The sequence below is a fragment of the Tursiops truncatus genome, chromosome 16 (assembly GCF_011762595.2).
Source record: "Tursiops truncatus isolate mTurTru1 chromosome 16, mTurTru1.mat.Y, whole genome shotgun sequence".
NCBI lineage: Eukaryota > Metazoa > Chordata > Mammalia > Artiodactyla > Delphinidae > Tursiops > Tursiops truncatus.
The window spans coordinates 59,597,057-59,613,024 of record NC_047049.1 but is presented as its reverse complement, the minus strand read 5'-3'; the positions used below and the strand labels follow the sequence as shown (position 1 = coordinate 59,613,024).

The window sequence follows — 15,968 nt, the reverse complement described above, 5'->3', positions numbered from 1 at the left end:
TGGGGGGTGGGGGGTGGTCATCAGAGAAGTTAAAACACCACAACATTCTCTTACCAAATTTCAGCAGCTTCTTTCTTCTTTAAGCATTCCCCTAGTTGCTTAAAGTCTGATTAGTTAGATTCCACAGATCTGAAAAAGCTGATTGACAGTTTTCACTACCTTAATTATTGTCTTAGTGGACGTGTGTAGTTTTGGCATTACCTACTCTGCCAATTTTGGTCTCTTTATACTTTTTGACCTGGAACAATTTGAAAAGTACAGGTGAATTATGTTGTAAAATATCCCTCAATTCGAATTAGGCTGTTGTTTCCTCATGATTACGTTCATATCTATTATATCTATTATAAACTATGAATTCATAATGATATCTCTAATTCCATTCTAATACCACAGAGCACAATTTAGTCCTGTCCTTTACACACGTGTTACTCCCTTCTGCAACAGAGAGAAATCTGGTTCCCATTATCCGCAATATATTTACTCATTTGCTCAAGCTTAGAATACAAGGAAGATAGTTTCACAATTGCTAATTATCCCTGCAAAAAACGAATGTATCATCTAGAGTTCAATATCTGTTACAGTTTTAAGTAAAATCTACTTATGGTGAAATGCACAAATCCAATATACGATTCAATGAGTTTTATAAATACATATCTGAGTAACCCAGATATATATTTGGGTTATAGAACATTTCTGCCATCCCTGATGTTTCCTTTATGCCCCTCCACAGTTAATTCCCACCATATTTTTGCACCACAGATTAGTTTTGCTTTTTCTAGAACTTCCTATAAATGGTATCACCAGTATATACTCTTTGATGTCCAGCTTCTATGGTTCAGCATAATGTTGGGGAGATTCATCCACACTCTATTTATCAGTAACTCATTCATTTTTATTGCAGAGCAGTATAATACCAATAAAATTAAAAATATTAAAAATAAATAATTTATGCAAATTATTTTGCATATAATTGTGCATATAATAATGCACACAAGTAATATCACAATTTATTCATTCCTTTAATGATTAAACAGGCACTTTCCAGTTTTTGGCTATTTTGAGTTTCCTCAAAGTTGTACTTCTTTTACTTGCACCATCAGTGTATTAGAGTTCTAGTTGCTCCACATCATTGTCAACATTTATGTGGCCAGTTTCTTTAATTTAGCCATTTTAGTGGTATCTTATTGTGGTTTTTTTGAGCATTTCCCTGATGACCAAGTGTTTTAAGCACTTAGTTTATTGACAATTAATATATCTTTCTCTGGGAAGTATCTGTTCAAGTCTTTTGCCCATTTTTAATAGTTTATTGACAATTAATATATCCTTCTCTGGGAAGTATCTGTTCAAGTCTTTTGCCCATTTTTAATTGGGTTGTTTGTCTTTTTATTATTGATCATTATATGTTCTGGATGTGAGACTCTTTTCAATGTGTTAGCCAGACTCTAAAATAACCCCAATGTTTCTTGCCTCCTTGTGTATTCATGTCCTTGTGTAGACCTAGTCTCTTCCCACACTGAATCAGGGTTGGTCTGTATAACTAATAGAATACAGCAAAAGTGATATTTCTGTTTGCAGGGCTATCTATGAGACCTCTGCTGTACTGAATACAATTACAGGGACCAGGAGAGGCCAAAAGAAGGTCAAATTGCTGTACATAAGAAAAAGTTGAAGAAGACATCTGGGAGAAAAAATATAGAAGGAAAAGGGACCCTGGAAAGGTGAGCCAAAAAGAGGAAGGAGACGTGACCAGAGAGTAATAGTTGGGAAAACAGAGAAAAGAAAGCATATGAACACATATGTGCACACATGTGTTTGAGAGAAAGGACAGAGAATACATGTTTTGCAGTAGCTCTTTAAAAGCAAGAAAGGGACTTCCCTGGTGGTGCAGTGGTTGAGAGTCTGCCTGCCAATGCAGGGGACACAGGTTTGATCCCTGGTCCAGGAGGATCCCACATGCCATGGAGCAGCTAGGCCTGTGCGCCACAGCTACTGAAGCCCCCGTGCCTGGGGCCCATTGCTCCACAACAAGAGAAGCCACTACAATAAGAAGGTCCCACTCGCCACAACTAGAAAGGGCCTGTGCGCAGCGGCGAAGTTCAGTTGGGTCTTCGCACTTGGTGAAGACCCAACACAGCCAAAAATAAATAAATTAATAAATTAATTTTTAAAATAAATAAATAAAATAAAAACCAGAAAGAAAGAGGTTTAAAGAGGACTTTTAAATTAGCCATGCTTTGTGATGTGCCCTGTGCAATACAGTCTTCTAATTCTTTAGTAAAGGTCTACATTGTTCTTCCATGCTTCAGGAGTTGGGGTGGGGGTAGAAGGAGACAGGGAGAGAAGTTACATTATGTTTTCTGAGGCATCCACTTGTCAAAGAGTAGTTCAGGTACATTTAGGATTACACAACTATCTATCAATATTAACTCTAAGAATTTATAAGTGTGTTTTCAAGTATCTAAAACTCCAAAGATAACTGTTATAAAATTCATGACATATATTAATCACAAACACCTAAACTGTCATAAAACCATCATATTTGATCCCTCAAATTATTTAAAGTTAGGAGGAGAATTGAATAAATATGTCAAGATTTGGAAAGAAGTGGGAATTACCAGAAACCAATTTTTAGACTATTTTGTGTTGCATGACAGTTTGTTAGCTGATATTCTTAAATCAAAGGCCTGATTCTACCATAAATGATATCCTCAAGTCAAAGAGCCAAGGCACAAGGAGAATCTGTGAAAATAGATATATTGGAGTTTAATAATGAATAAATTTTTAAAAGCACTGAAGTACGGTGAAAATGGAAAATCAAGATTCAAAGGAGAGTGGAAGGAAGGTTTTTGGTTATTTTTTCTTATTCCTAAAGTCTTATCAGTGTTTAATTTTGCAAATTGAGAATGTCAAGTAAATCGTTCCTTCACTTAATCTTTTGGATAAAGTTTAATCTTTGACTAAATTTTAAGTCACTTTTGTCCTAAGCAAATACCATTTATATACTTCAGGGGTGATACGGAGTCACAGTGCAAGGAAAACATAATCTTCCTTAGCAGATTGGTAGTAATGTTCATTTTCTCTCACTGTCTCAGAGGTGGTTATTTATATTTTTTGTTCCTAATGAACATTTATATTAATATGCATTTTTACTAGTGAAATCTATCACAAGGATTTGTATTTAATTCAATATAAATAATAAATTCAATATAAATAAACATAAGACAAACTAAAAGGAAGAATTCTATATAAAAGTCAAAAGAAATAGAATATATTTCAATTCTATTGTAAGACCATATAATGTGAGATTAAGTAATATATTAACATATCATTCAGTAAAAAAATTTATAGAAACTTACATTAAAGCTCCTGAGGTAAAATTCTAGCAACTACTTCAGTGTATATGCTGAAAATTAAACAGAACTGGGTATTTTAAAAAGAAGCTATAATTGCAGATACCTTACAGAGCATTATACTATTTTATGCATCTTAGAAGCTACATATCAAACATTACTCTAATCACTTGAAACTCTGAAGTTAAGGCTATGAAAGTGGAATGCAGGTAAACTGCTCACAATAGAATTTCTATTCAATTTACTGACAAATGTTCCTCCTGTTTTGGAGAACAAGACTATGTAAAATATTTCAAAGCAGTGTGCTCACTGACTTAAAATGAAATTTAACTGTTTTACTATTCATTTACATGACCTAGTCTTAGATCTTATATGTTTTAAAACTTAAAACATGGCTACAGACTCAACATCACTAAAACATTCAAATTACTGACCTTAAGTACAGGCAAATAAATTAATAACCTCATAAGAATCCTGGTATTGATCTCAACTGCAACATATCCTGAATCTTTTAATTTTTTAGATAAGCAGAAAGACTTAAGAGTAAACTTACAGCAGATCAGCAAAGTAACTACTACACTTCTCAGGTAGTCTAAAACCTCAATTGTTTTACCAGGATGGCTTTGTGCTGAAGCATTCACACTCTGGTTTCTGACCAACCACAAAAACTTATAAAACACCTGGCTAAAGTTGCAGGTACCATCAGGAGCCCTGGGACTGGGAATTCCAGACATGATTCCAAGTTGTTAATACTCACAGTGCTCAAACAGTGAATCCTGTTATAATAGGATTGAACAAAATAGGGCCAATAATTTTGTCTTCTAGGACTCGACTGGATAAAGCCAAAGAGAAAAATCATATCTAGGAGTTTAACCTCATTATTTATTCTAGTTAAGATCCACTTTTCAAGTTCTATAGTTTGAAGTAAACTTTTTTCTATCGAGTAGAAGTAGATGCACTATGCCAGCAAAATAGATGCTAACACATCATCTAGAACCTCCAAACATCTCTGGTATATAGAAAATCTGATAAAGAACGCAGCTTTACTATTTAAATTAAGATGTCATCCTTTATGAAACTGAAATAATTGGACTGTTTTAATATTAACATTTCTCTATATTGCTGAAATACATTTCGAAGCCTATCTAAATCCCTCAAGAAGTACTTGTGTTGTATTTCAAAAACAAATTATTGATAATAATATGCTTCTCCCAAAAGATGCAATTTCAGCATATAATTTCCAAATTACAAATAGTATTTCTACCTAAGGTTGGGGTGAGGGCAGGGAGAACAGGTGTTAGAAAGAGAAAATTCAGCAATTTCTCCATGCAATTAATGCTCACTCTTCATTATTTAGTTGGTGTACAGATAGATGCCAAAGCCTTTTGTAAGACATCAATCTTAAACAATCACACTATTCTCAATCAAACAGAAAATGTTGCACAGTTAAAATATGAGTTATTTTTCTTCCCCCATCCCATACCTGAACTTGCAGAAGATAGAATTTGGGGATATGTCAGATAAAAATTAAACTGAGATGTTTCTAATTTACAGTACTTTATGATTTCTACTTCTGACTCAGAGTTTCCAAACTTTTTAAAGGTATTATTGCATTTGAGGCAACAAACACAAATTACTGTGCAACAAACTGTGGAAGGTGAATGCTTAAGATTCTGGAAACTTCACTCTGCCAGAAAGCCATTCTCTTTTCAGTCCCCATTCTAACCACTTTAGCTCTGAGAAAAACTCCAAACACCTAGAATGCAAATGTTTTCCTATTTCATTAACTAGATGGGTAAAGAGAATATGGATACAAATGAAGATGCTTAAAAAAACAGTGGCAGAAGATTTGATTAAAGCAATGATAAAATTCAAAAGTCTACTGGAATAGGATTAACTTCAAAGAAATGATATAACTTTATTGAAATGATTTATTTCAGTCCTCAGTATCCGATGAGGTGTTCTCAAAACCCTAGATGGGAAAAATCATCAACTCTATTAGTTTCTACCACATTATGCCTGCAAACTTGCTTCAAGGCAGCTCTGGGTGGGAGAATCTATATTTTGTCATTATTGATTATCTGCTACCCAAATCTAAGAATTTAATTTTGAATATTGGCCACTCAAGTCAATCAGTGCTGAGAAGAACTGTCCTGAGCTCAGCAGCAGTCTTGGTTTCAGTCACATGGGTTAGAAAAGGCTTCCCTATCACTTCATGGGAAAACAACCTCACATACAAATTTTGAAAAATAAGTCAATATAGTATTTCACCTTCTCCCATTTGGAAAAAGTTATTACAAGAAAAAATGCACCATAAGAACAAAAATAAAAGAGTTTCATTCTGAGGATCACTGTTCACACCCTTGATTTACACTGTTCTAGTAACTATCATCTCCCAGGAAATCCTTTAGAAGAAGAACTTTTCAATCATTTTGAAATCAAACATTTTTAGGTATTCCTTGAATACCACCAACCATTAAAGACATATCAAGAATTTTAAAATTATAGTTTGCACGTTCTATGCCAGGAGCTGTGCTAAACACTTGCATTACCTCTTTAAGTTCTCACTGCAATTCTATGAGATAGGTGATACTACTGTCTGCACTTAACAGATGAGAAAACTGAGGGTTAGAGAAGTTAAATAAGAAGCCCAAGGTGACAGTGCTATAAAGTGGCAGGACAGGTCATGGTCTGACTCCAGAACCCATGCATGAACTATTATATGTTGTACTGTATCAAATGCACAGAAATACATCAGGTGTCTATACTGTTTGCAATTTCTAAAATTTAATGCAGATTGAATATTTTTGGAGCAAAACATAGTTTATTATTGTAAAATATTAATCTTGAGGCTTCACTTGTATTAGCTCATTTATCTTGAAGTTGAAAATCTAGTTAATGATGTAGGTGCACATCATATTTTTATGCCCTGATTTGTTCAAATGTATATTTTAATCATTTTCAAAATGAGTATCATTAAAAGAATGTAATGATTCTCTATAATCTTCTTAATTAATAGATGTTACATTGATCTATAATTGGAGAAGCTTTTTATTTATATATAAAACTTCTAAAAAATGCACCATGGCAAAGCCAAATATGCAAACCAAGAACTATCCTCACACCTTCTCTGCAGCCAAAGGTCATCAATACATATCAGTTGAGAACCCATTTTTACCAGAACAGAAGAAATAAAATGTTTTGAGTGGTTTTCATAGAAATCTATTTGTGTAACTTTGAAACATGCTAGAGTGTTTGTGCTAAAATAATTTTAAAACGGAAGTTAGTTTGGAACGAAGTCCTCTCATATCAAAGTGAATTTCAAATCTTGTTTCATGATGGAAAAGCTAAACATAAAGGTGTTGGAAATGTAATGGTTAGTCATGTTTATGCTTTCAAATCAACGATGATAAATCAAATGGGTTCACAGATGATCCCAAATTCAAACACAACAGAATCTAAAATAAAAATGTATTTAAAGACATCTTAATAGAAGTCTTAATATTTGGGACAACCAAGTAAACTATACCCTCCTTGGGAGCACTTAACGATTATATTATTGTTTCTCTGTTCAAGATGAAAAATCAAGCACATGGTTTAAATCAACAGACTTTAGTAGTGGTGGAACTCAGAGACTGGAAAGAGACATTATGGATACTCCTCACAGCAATATAATAAGTACTGACACCATTCATAAGCTGCATCTGAAGAACAGCACTCATACTATGCTACCAGAAAAACAAAATGATTCCAGCCTCTCCACAGGCAATAGGAACTTAGCATGCAAAGGACAAATTCCTGTAAGGAAGCAAGCAAGAAAGTCCTCTTGTATAAAGTAACTGCTCATTGACCTTTGGAAGCTTAAACAATTTATACTAGTGTCACCAAAATGAGTGATATTTATAGAACCCAGTATAAACAATTCCTCCACTACCTATTCTAAGAAAAAGAGTTTATTATTTTTTAATATAAAATATAATTATTTTATATATAATATAAAAAGCTTATTAATAAGATATCCTTAAGAATACAATAAAACTTGATTCTGAATCCTTGATCAACAAAGGATACTACCTTCAATAGTCAAAGTTTAAAGAAGACTGATGCTCTTTGTCAACTACAGAGGTTGACTACTCAATGCTGCAGGTTCTGGAGACTTTCAAGTTCTTACCAATTCCTACCTCTCTTCTCTTCTCCTCATTGTCTAGTAAGGACACCTAAGTGAGACAAGTCATTTTAAATCTCTAAGCCTTAAACTACACAATTATCAAAGGAGAGGAAGAATTTTTAGCTGCCTCCTACAAACTATCCTGCCATAAACAGAGAACTGGAAGTGGCTGTCCTCAATCACAGGTGTTAACACCTCATTTGATTTACACTCCTTAGCACTCTGCATGATGGTTGTGCCACAGCTATTCTAAAACAAAATCTCCAGGATTAGAAACATTGATAATGGGATTATCAATAAATTATTCTGATACAGTAATTTAAATATTTGTTGGTTTGTTTCAGAATGCAATTAAAGGCAAAGGTGGTAAAATAATCTACTGCACCAATAACAGGATGATTGGTTTGGGGGTTTGGTAAGGAGACTACTAAAAATATATACCATTTTAAGAACAAGGAAGCACAAGAAAAATGTATAAAAATAAACAGCACCTTGTGACCTTCATTAATTAAACAATTATTTTAAACCAAAGGATGTTCTAATTAAGCTTAGTTTATATTTTTATTAAGAAATGCAAGAGTAATGTTTTTTAATGAATATATTTTGAATACATTTTAATAGTTTATAAACTATAATTAAGAAGTCTAAGCCTTCAAAGATCAATTTGAAAAGTATTTCTTAGGCGTGTCCTTGAAATTCTCCTTTGTCAGCCTACAATCTATATATTCTTTTTTATGATTTTCTCCATGTATTTGCTGCTTTTCCATTTAAAGTTGTTGATTAGCTCAAAAAAGCAAAATGAAGTCTTTCTAAATGTTCCATCTGTTTCCCCTTAAGTCATTTTATTGAGCAAAGTACAACTAAGCAACTGCTTATCTGTATTTATTATTTAAGAAATTTCAAAAGAAAAAAAAAACTACTAATTTTTCACTTGAAGTTACTGTTGTCTCACCATCCCTGCTACAGTTCAACTAGGAACATGGCATCCCTACTAAGACTATTTAAATGACCCAAGTAACTGAGTATCCATTATACAATGATTAAAACAGTTTCTTGACCTTTGGTGTGACACATAATGTTAAAACTTCCTTTTAAGTTATGCTAGGTACTACATTCTCAAGGACTTGTGCAGTGTTTGAATTGTCATATTAAAGATTTGTTAATTTAAAGTGACAGGAACTGAATCATTCTGAAGGGAGCAGGGAAAGGACATGAACATGCACTGAACCTTTGTCCCTGAAGCGTTACTATGGGTTTTGAAACATTAATTAATTTAAGGCACATGCTGCTGAGTCAGTACCTGCCAGAAATCCTGATCAGAAGATGAGAAAAAGAAAAAAAAAATAACATTGTTTGATTATATGAACAAAAACTCCCAAATCAAATATATTTATATCACAAACTATTATAACATATAAAGGACCAAATGTGATTTGGAATAAAATCACTGAACACCCGAAACAGGAAATGAGGAATACATAAAAATATTTTATATATTATCTGCTAGGTACAGTAAGACAAAACAAAACAAAAACCCAAATAACTCAATTCTTAACCTCGCTGAAATAAAACATACAATTACAGAAAAACTTCACATTACTATAAAAAGAAAACACATGAATAATTACCTATTTCTTAAAGAAAAGGGAAAGCAAACACTTAACTTTTTTCCATGGGTAGTGAAACCATTTCTTTAATTAAGGTTTCCTTTAAGGGTATGTCACTATCATTTCATGATATACTATTTTTTAACTTCATGGCAAATTCATTGCTTTACCACCTATATTTAACACATAGGCAACCAAACTCAGATGAGTTTAGAGGATTAATAACTACTCTAAGGAAGAGTTCAGAATGACTACTTAGAAACAGGTCTCTTGCAAAATTATGTTGCACTAAATAAAGTACTATTCATGTTAGTAACAAAAAGCCAGCCATCATGAAGGCTGGCACTGTTGAAGCAGTTTAAGTTAGCTAATTCAGCTGGGTACCACTCCAAAGTACCTTCATATACCAAATGGTTTTAAAGATTTTTTTTCAACAAATAAACTTCACTGGCTGTGAAATAAAATTTGACCTGAACTTATCATACTTCTCAAACCAACCTTAGTAGCATGATAAAAGTTCTTGATTGAAAAATATATGCTATCGACAATTTACAAGCCCAAGGCTAGGACTGATGTGACAGAGACCCAAAGGATTTTACAGTACTGTGATGAGATGAATCACTGTGAACACAGAACAGCTCAGATATGAGAAATCAAACCAGAGGTCTCTCTTCACTTCATAGACTAGCCATTTAATCCCGGCCAATTGTTCATTACAGAGATAGCACAAGGAGATTTTTATAGCTGATTTAACTGGAAAGGAAAGAACAACGGAGAGAGCAATTATGAAGAGCACATGCTTTTCTATAGTATTTCATACAAACCGAGAAAGAAGATAACATACATGATAGCAGCTAACTCCTTTCATAAATTGAGTAAAGGGCTGAAAGTCATGCAAAATAGCTATAATTTGTAGAGCCAGATACTTTGCTTATTGTCCTGATTTTATCGTTACAGAAGATAATTGACACTCAGACGTTAAGTGGTCTCTTGCCCAAGGTTATCCATCAAGTATGTGGCAGTGTCCATATCTGAATACAGGATTGTCTATATCCAAAACCACATTCTCTCATCCTGTGCTATTACACACTAACAAGTACAGCAAACCATAATTTTGTATTTTTCATATTCGATGCAGAATACTTACATCTACTAACTGTTTACATGTAGCTTGTCAAATACTTAGATGCTCAAATTGGAAATCCCTTGTAAAATATTTCAGACACCAAAACCAGATTTTCTGAGGACTGCAGCGTGTTAAAGAGAACTAAAATTGTTAATTTGTAAGAAGAGAGAAAAATGAGAAAATGGTTTTAAAATAATTTAAAGAACTTTGGATGGGAAAGAAGGAAGACAAAAAAATCTGAGACTAAAAATAAAACAGGAAATTACAACAGGTGTCAAAGGATTTTCTAAAATGCTGAATCTGTACTTGATTTCATTTTGGTAATGTAATTACATTTTAAACTTTTGCTTGTCTAAAAACTATAATGAGTAGCTCTATTCAAATTATTCTACATTTAACACACAACCGATCAGTATTTGAAAGAGTAAATAGTTTAGTTTGTAACAGAAATACTATTTTCTCTGCTATCTTGACTACAATGAGCCAGGATCCAGTTCTCGAAATACAGATGACACTTTTCACCTTAAGAGTGATGCCTTCGATTTAAAAAAAAAAAAGAAAAAACGACAGCATTTTCAAAATGCAAGTGGTGTTCATGGCATATGAGAAAACAATGGTGCAAATAACAGTGAAGTTGAAATTCTAATTTCTAAATTCAGGCATTATAATTTGTATATCTCTTGTTTTCTTCCTTTAAAATGAAACACTATGTGGTTTCTCAGGTTAATATTGGCTTCTAGCTGTACTTCATCAAAGCAGAAAAAATTAACTTCAATACTCTTACCAAAAACAACGTGAAATAGCAAGTTCTTTCTCGCACAAATAGCATTAAGTTAGTAAAATAAAAGAAATATTTGATGAGAAATTTCTATTTACAAATAGATCATACAGACAAATAGCTTAGCTATATGAAAGATGATATAGCATAGTCCTTAAGATGGTGAACTCTAGAGCCAGACTACCAATTTGGAATCTTGGCTCCACCACTTACTAACTGTATGATCTTAGGTCAAAAAAAAAAAAAAAGTTACTTAACTTTTATATACTTTAGTATCTTATTTGTAAAATAATGAAAATAGTAAGCTATCTAAAAGAGTGGCTGTGTGGATTAGAGTAATTATGTATAAACACTTAGAACAGTGTTTGGCATATTATAAACACTCAAAAAACTTCAACTATGCTTCTTTTTCATATTATTATGATTAGTAGTAGTAATAGTTCCCTCAAGAGACAAATAGTCAAGCATTTTTCATTTAGATTTTACTTTCAACTGGAAAAATAAACCACTGACAACCAATGAGTGGATATGTTAATGGGGTTTTTTAAAAGGGCTCAATTATCACCCCTAAAATAATATATAATTATGAAAATATTTGTGGAGAACTTCAGCACTCGAAGAACTGAAATACTTTATCCTCTTAGAATCTGTTACACTTTTTAGGGCAAATGGAAACATGGATCAAAAAGACATGGAGCAAAAATAAAAAAATTCTGCCTATACATTCACATTTATCAATAGAAAGACCTGAATAAATACATCAATTCACCAAGAATTTAGAATTGACTGGTTTCAAGTCTCTGGAAACCAAAAGAAAGAGTGAGAGAGATGTGCCCAATTAACAATGCAGAATTCATAAGAACATCAATCCTGCTATAAAAATTTGAGCAAAATTAAAGCAATTCAAATAAATGTGAAGATTCACCAAACTCTATCCTATAAGAATTTCAGCAACACCTCCCCAATTTACCTTTGTTTGATCTACAATACAATTTACTCTTAGAAGACAGGAAATCCCTCACATAACTTACTATACATGTCAAGGAGTAATAGTAATACTAGACCTTATTCCAGACTCATATTTTATCTGTGATATGAAGTAAATAATCACAACTCAAATAAAGCATTAAAAGTATTACATTACAGGAAAAAAAAAATGTGTCCACACTCCCCTTGGGGAACCACGACTTTCCCTTAAAGGGAATGGAATTTTAAACTTCATTTACCAATATTTTTAAAAGAACTTTTACCTAGTAAGCAATTAAAAGCATTTTGTTATATTAAAGCTTTGCTTTTTAACTACAGCTCCATCTTTTTTTCTGCATATCTTTTCTATTATAAACACTGTAATTGGTATTTCCTTTTCTAGACTTTGACCATACTTTTATCTCTTTCACCTCAATGTGGCCATTTCATCTTAATTTGATTTAAATTGTTTTCCTGTTCCATGTAAACAAACATTCTTGTAAGTATCATAAAGGAGATGGGAGTAAAACACATGTTAATTCTTTCTCCCAAATTAGGAGAGATCCTAAGAGGACTGTAATTACAAATAATGAAAAAATTCATTCCAGAGGCAGGACTTCTGAAATGTTCAGGGAGAGGTTAGGGAAAAAGGCAACTTCATAGAAAGGAAAGAATAAAAAAATCTATTTTCCAAAAAAAGAAATACATGGTGGAATGATAATGATAGACAATTAGTTTCAATGGGCAATTCACTGTTACTTAAAAGAAGAGTATGAACTTTAAAGTTTTTAGAAGAGAGAAGAGGACTACATCAAAGCTCTGGAATACTGGTATTCTTTGCTTAGAAACAATTTTACCCAGACCATGCAGTTTTCTACTGTAACTTAAAAAAAAAAAGGTAGGGTTTGAGATGGAGAAAGTTGTCTATTATAGGCGATAGGAACAGAAAATACAAACCATAATTTCTATATTTGGTATGCTGAGGAAAAAAAGGAGAAGTAAGAGAAACAGGATAATGAAGGGTATAAACCACTTAAGATAAACCACACCAATACAGGACAGCAATTAACTGATTAAATGAACAAATATTTGACGATTATGTAAAATACAGGCTCCACTTAGAAATGATGCTTTGTTTTATAGACCAATTATTGGATGATAAAGAATTAAACTCAGGAAAAAATATAGTTTTCATTAAAGAAATAATCCAAAATTCATGAAATAACTGCATTAACAAATCATAAGGAGAACGCATGGACAATGTAGGGAGAGAGTGCATTCCTAAAAAATCTGTGATATATTACCCTAAAACAAAAGCCAGACCATATTTTGTATTATCATCTATATACTAGTGCTAACACTCTATTTATAATAATTTTCAAATATCCTCTAATAGAAAATCTGAACTCTTTCAAGCTTTGAAGTTTTTAAACTTTTAAACATAGTCTGAATATTTTTACAAATATCATTTAACTATAAAATATATTCTTAAAACCAAAGGTCACTGACTATAGCTTCTTTATATTGAAATACGCCTGTGTTAGTAGATGGTAGATAGTGAAATGCATAAATGATGCAAGTGCCAATAACAAGGTACTGCAAGACTCTTCTACAAAGGAAATTGCTAAGCATCCTTAAAGGATTAGCATACATTAACATAAGGCAGTGATAAGCTCTGGAAAAAGATCTTCCCCCAAATTCAACAGCTGCTTAATCAAATTCAGTTTCACAGACTATCAGTTGAAACAGGAATGTTTCATTTACTTCTTGAGAATTTTCTAGTCAAAAAAAATAGGAGAAAAGATGACAAGTATCAAAGTAAGAAATAACTGTTCAATTATTTGTCAATATCAGTTGGGCCATTCTTTTCTACTTTGTATCTGGAGTTTGTATGAAATTCAAGTACAAATGAGAAAACACCCCAGGAAGATGATACTACTTCTACATTTGTTCTTGCTTTCAATGACAAAAGCATTAAAGTGCAATTCAACTAGAAGGCAATAAAATAAGCTAGTGTTTCTTACTGGTCAAATGATGGACTTAATTAAATGGTGTGCCTAATGTTAAAACAATGGGGGAATAAGAGGATGAGAATAAATATTTCTCTAAGCAATTTATAACTAGTTCATCTTCCAAGTTGAAAAAAAAGAGAGCGAGAGAGAAAGAAAATTATCCATTAAAAAAATCAAAGTAAGTTTGAAAGGAAATTCCTCGAGGGTGTTAACTTTCTACTGATTTCTAATCATCATGCATGAAATTTACTATAATTGCCATGTACATCTGTTTTTTCAACAGGATATTATCTTAGGAGTTATATACTCTGGAAACTGCTACTCAAGAATTGAGATTTTCTGATTGGGAAAACAAAAGAGTCATGAAGATCCAAAGAAAAATAAGATCGACAGTTGAATAAGCATTGATTCTTATAATTATCGAGTGAAGAACTTGATGCATGGCAAAAATCCCTGGAAAAACTACTAAACTGATTAAACACTGAATGAAATTTGTACTCTTCATTATATAAGATTTAAGAACAGTATAGAAACTACTTTCTTAGACTTCATATGAAATAAAAGGCAATTCATAAAGATATAAACTAGAGGTGAACTAAGTTTAAGAATCCTATTTAGGAAACATAACCTTCACTCCAAAACAAAACCTTAATAATATATTTGATAGAAATTAATACAGGACTTAAATGAAGAACCTGGCAAAGGAATTAAACATGCATATTACAACATGGATGAAAGGGAAATCTGTGCACTCTGCTAGGGGAACAAGCTATCTGGCTCAGGGTCACTGGCTCAGTTTTATACCTCCTTATATAAGTATCCCATTCCTCTATTTGCTTTCAGAACCCGTTCCCCTGGATGAAGTCAACTTTCATATGCCTGACTTTCATGTAGGTCATACTTTCAAAGATTATACATTAATATCCTTAAATCTTGCCTTTCCTACTCTGATTTCAGAATTTTATGCTTCAGTGCATAAACACTTGCAACTATAATCTGCTAAGATTGCCTTCCAAACATAGAAGCACTGCCATTTCTGTTTCCATAGCAAGATGGGTACACAAATACTTTAATGTTTTACTGCATTTTACTCTTGCTATTTCATAAAAATGAGTGGAAATCAAAAAAAATGCAAATGGCACAAATGATAAGAAATGTAGAGCTCATAAATTTAATACAATTGAAACAAACGTGGAGCTCATCAGTCATGCCAAAAGTTGCAAATTTTTAGGATCAAGTGGACAGGTACTGGCCAAAACAGGAAAAAATTAAACAGCACATATGAAACATGAATTACCATTAGGACTTTTATATTCGGGAGCTCTCTAGGAATGGAAATTCCCCTTTTAACATGTAAAGTTGCTGTTTAACTTGCACATATTCAACTTCTTTACATGTTTCCAGGTTTATGAGAGAGGACTGAATTCTCATGCTACTCTGGATTCCTTCAGTAGCCAAAAAAAAAAAAGTGATCTGTAAAATTGATTTTGCAATAAGATATTAGTGGCATAATGAGTCATACCTCCAAGAAATATGTGATTAACTGATTTTTTTCCAAGTTATCAAACATTTATTGATTACCTCTTATGTGCCAGGCATGCTCTGGACTCTGAGTGACATAAAGACAGATAAGACAGGGACCTAACCTGCCAAAGACTCTGAAATCAGACCCTGACATCAATGTCTGCAGCAACCCCTCACATGGATAAGGTATTTTATCATACATAAAGCAGAGACACCAAGGATCAGAGAGAAGATTGGTCTGCCCCAAAGCAGAGCCAGGACTCTAAACCTGGGTCTCCTAACATCTAAATTCCCTTTCTTTTTGTTCATGCTTTCTTTTAGAATATGTGACTTTAAAAAGAGGATACCCACAGATGGAGGCACGGTGCCACCTGAATAGAAAAGGTAATTTTTAGGCTGGAAGCCTTGGCTGAGATCTCGCAGCTCTTAAGGCAGCC

At 32.9% G+C, this 15,968-nt stretch overlaps 1 protein-coding gene across 3 annotated transcripts in view; it reads right to left on the bottom strand.

The window, feature by feature from the left end:
* The window catches only part of MICU1 (mitochondrial calcium uptake 1), a 201,022-nt gene that overhangs the window by 110,126 nt on the left and 74,928 nt on the right, over positions 1 to 15,968 (bottom strand). The window lies entirely within an intron of this gene.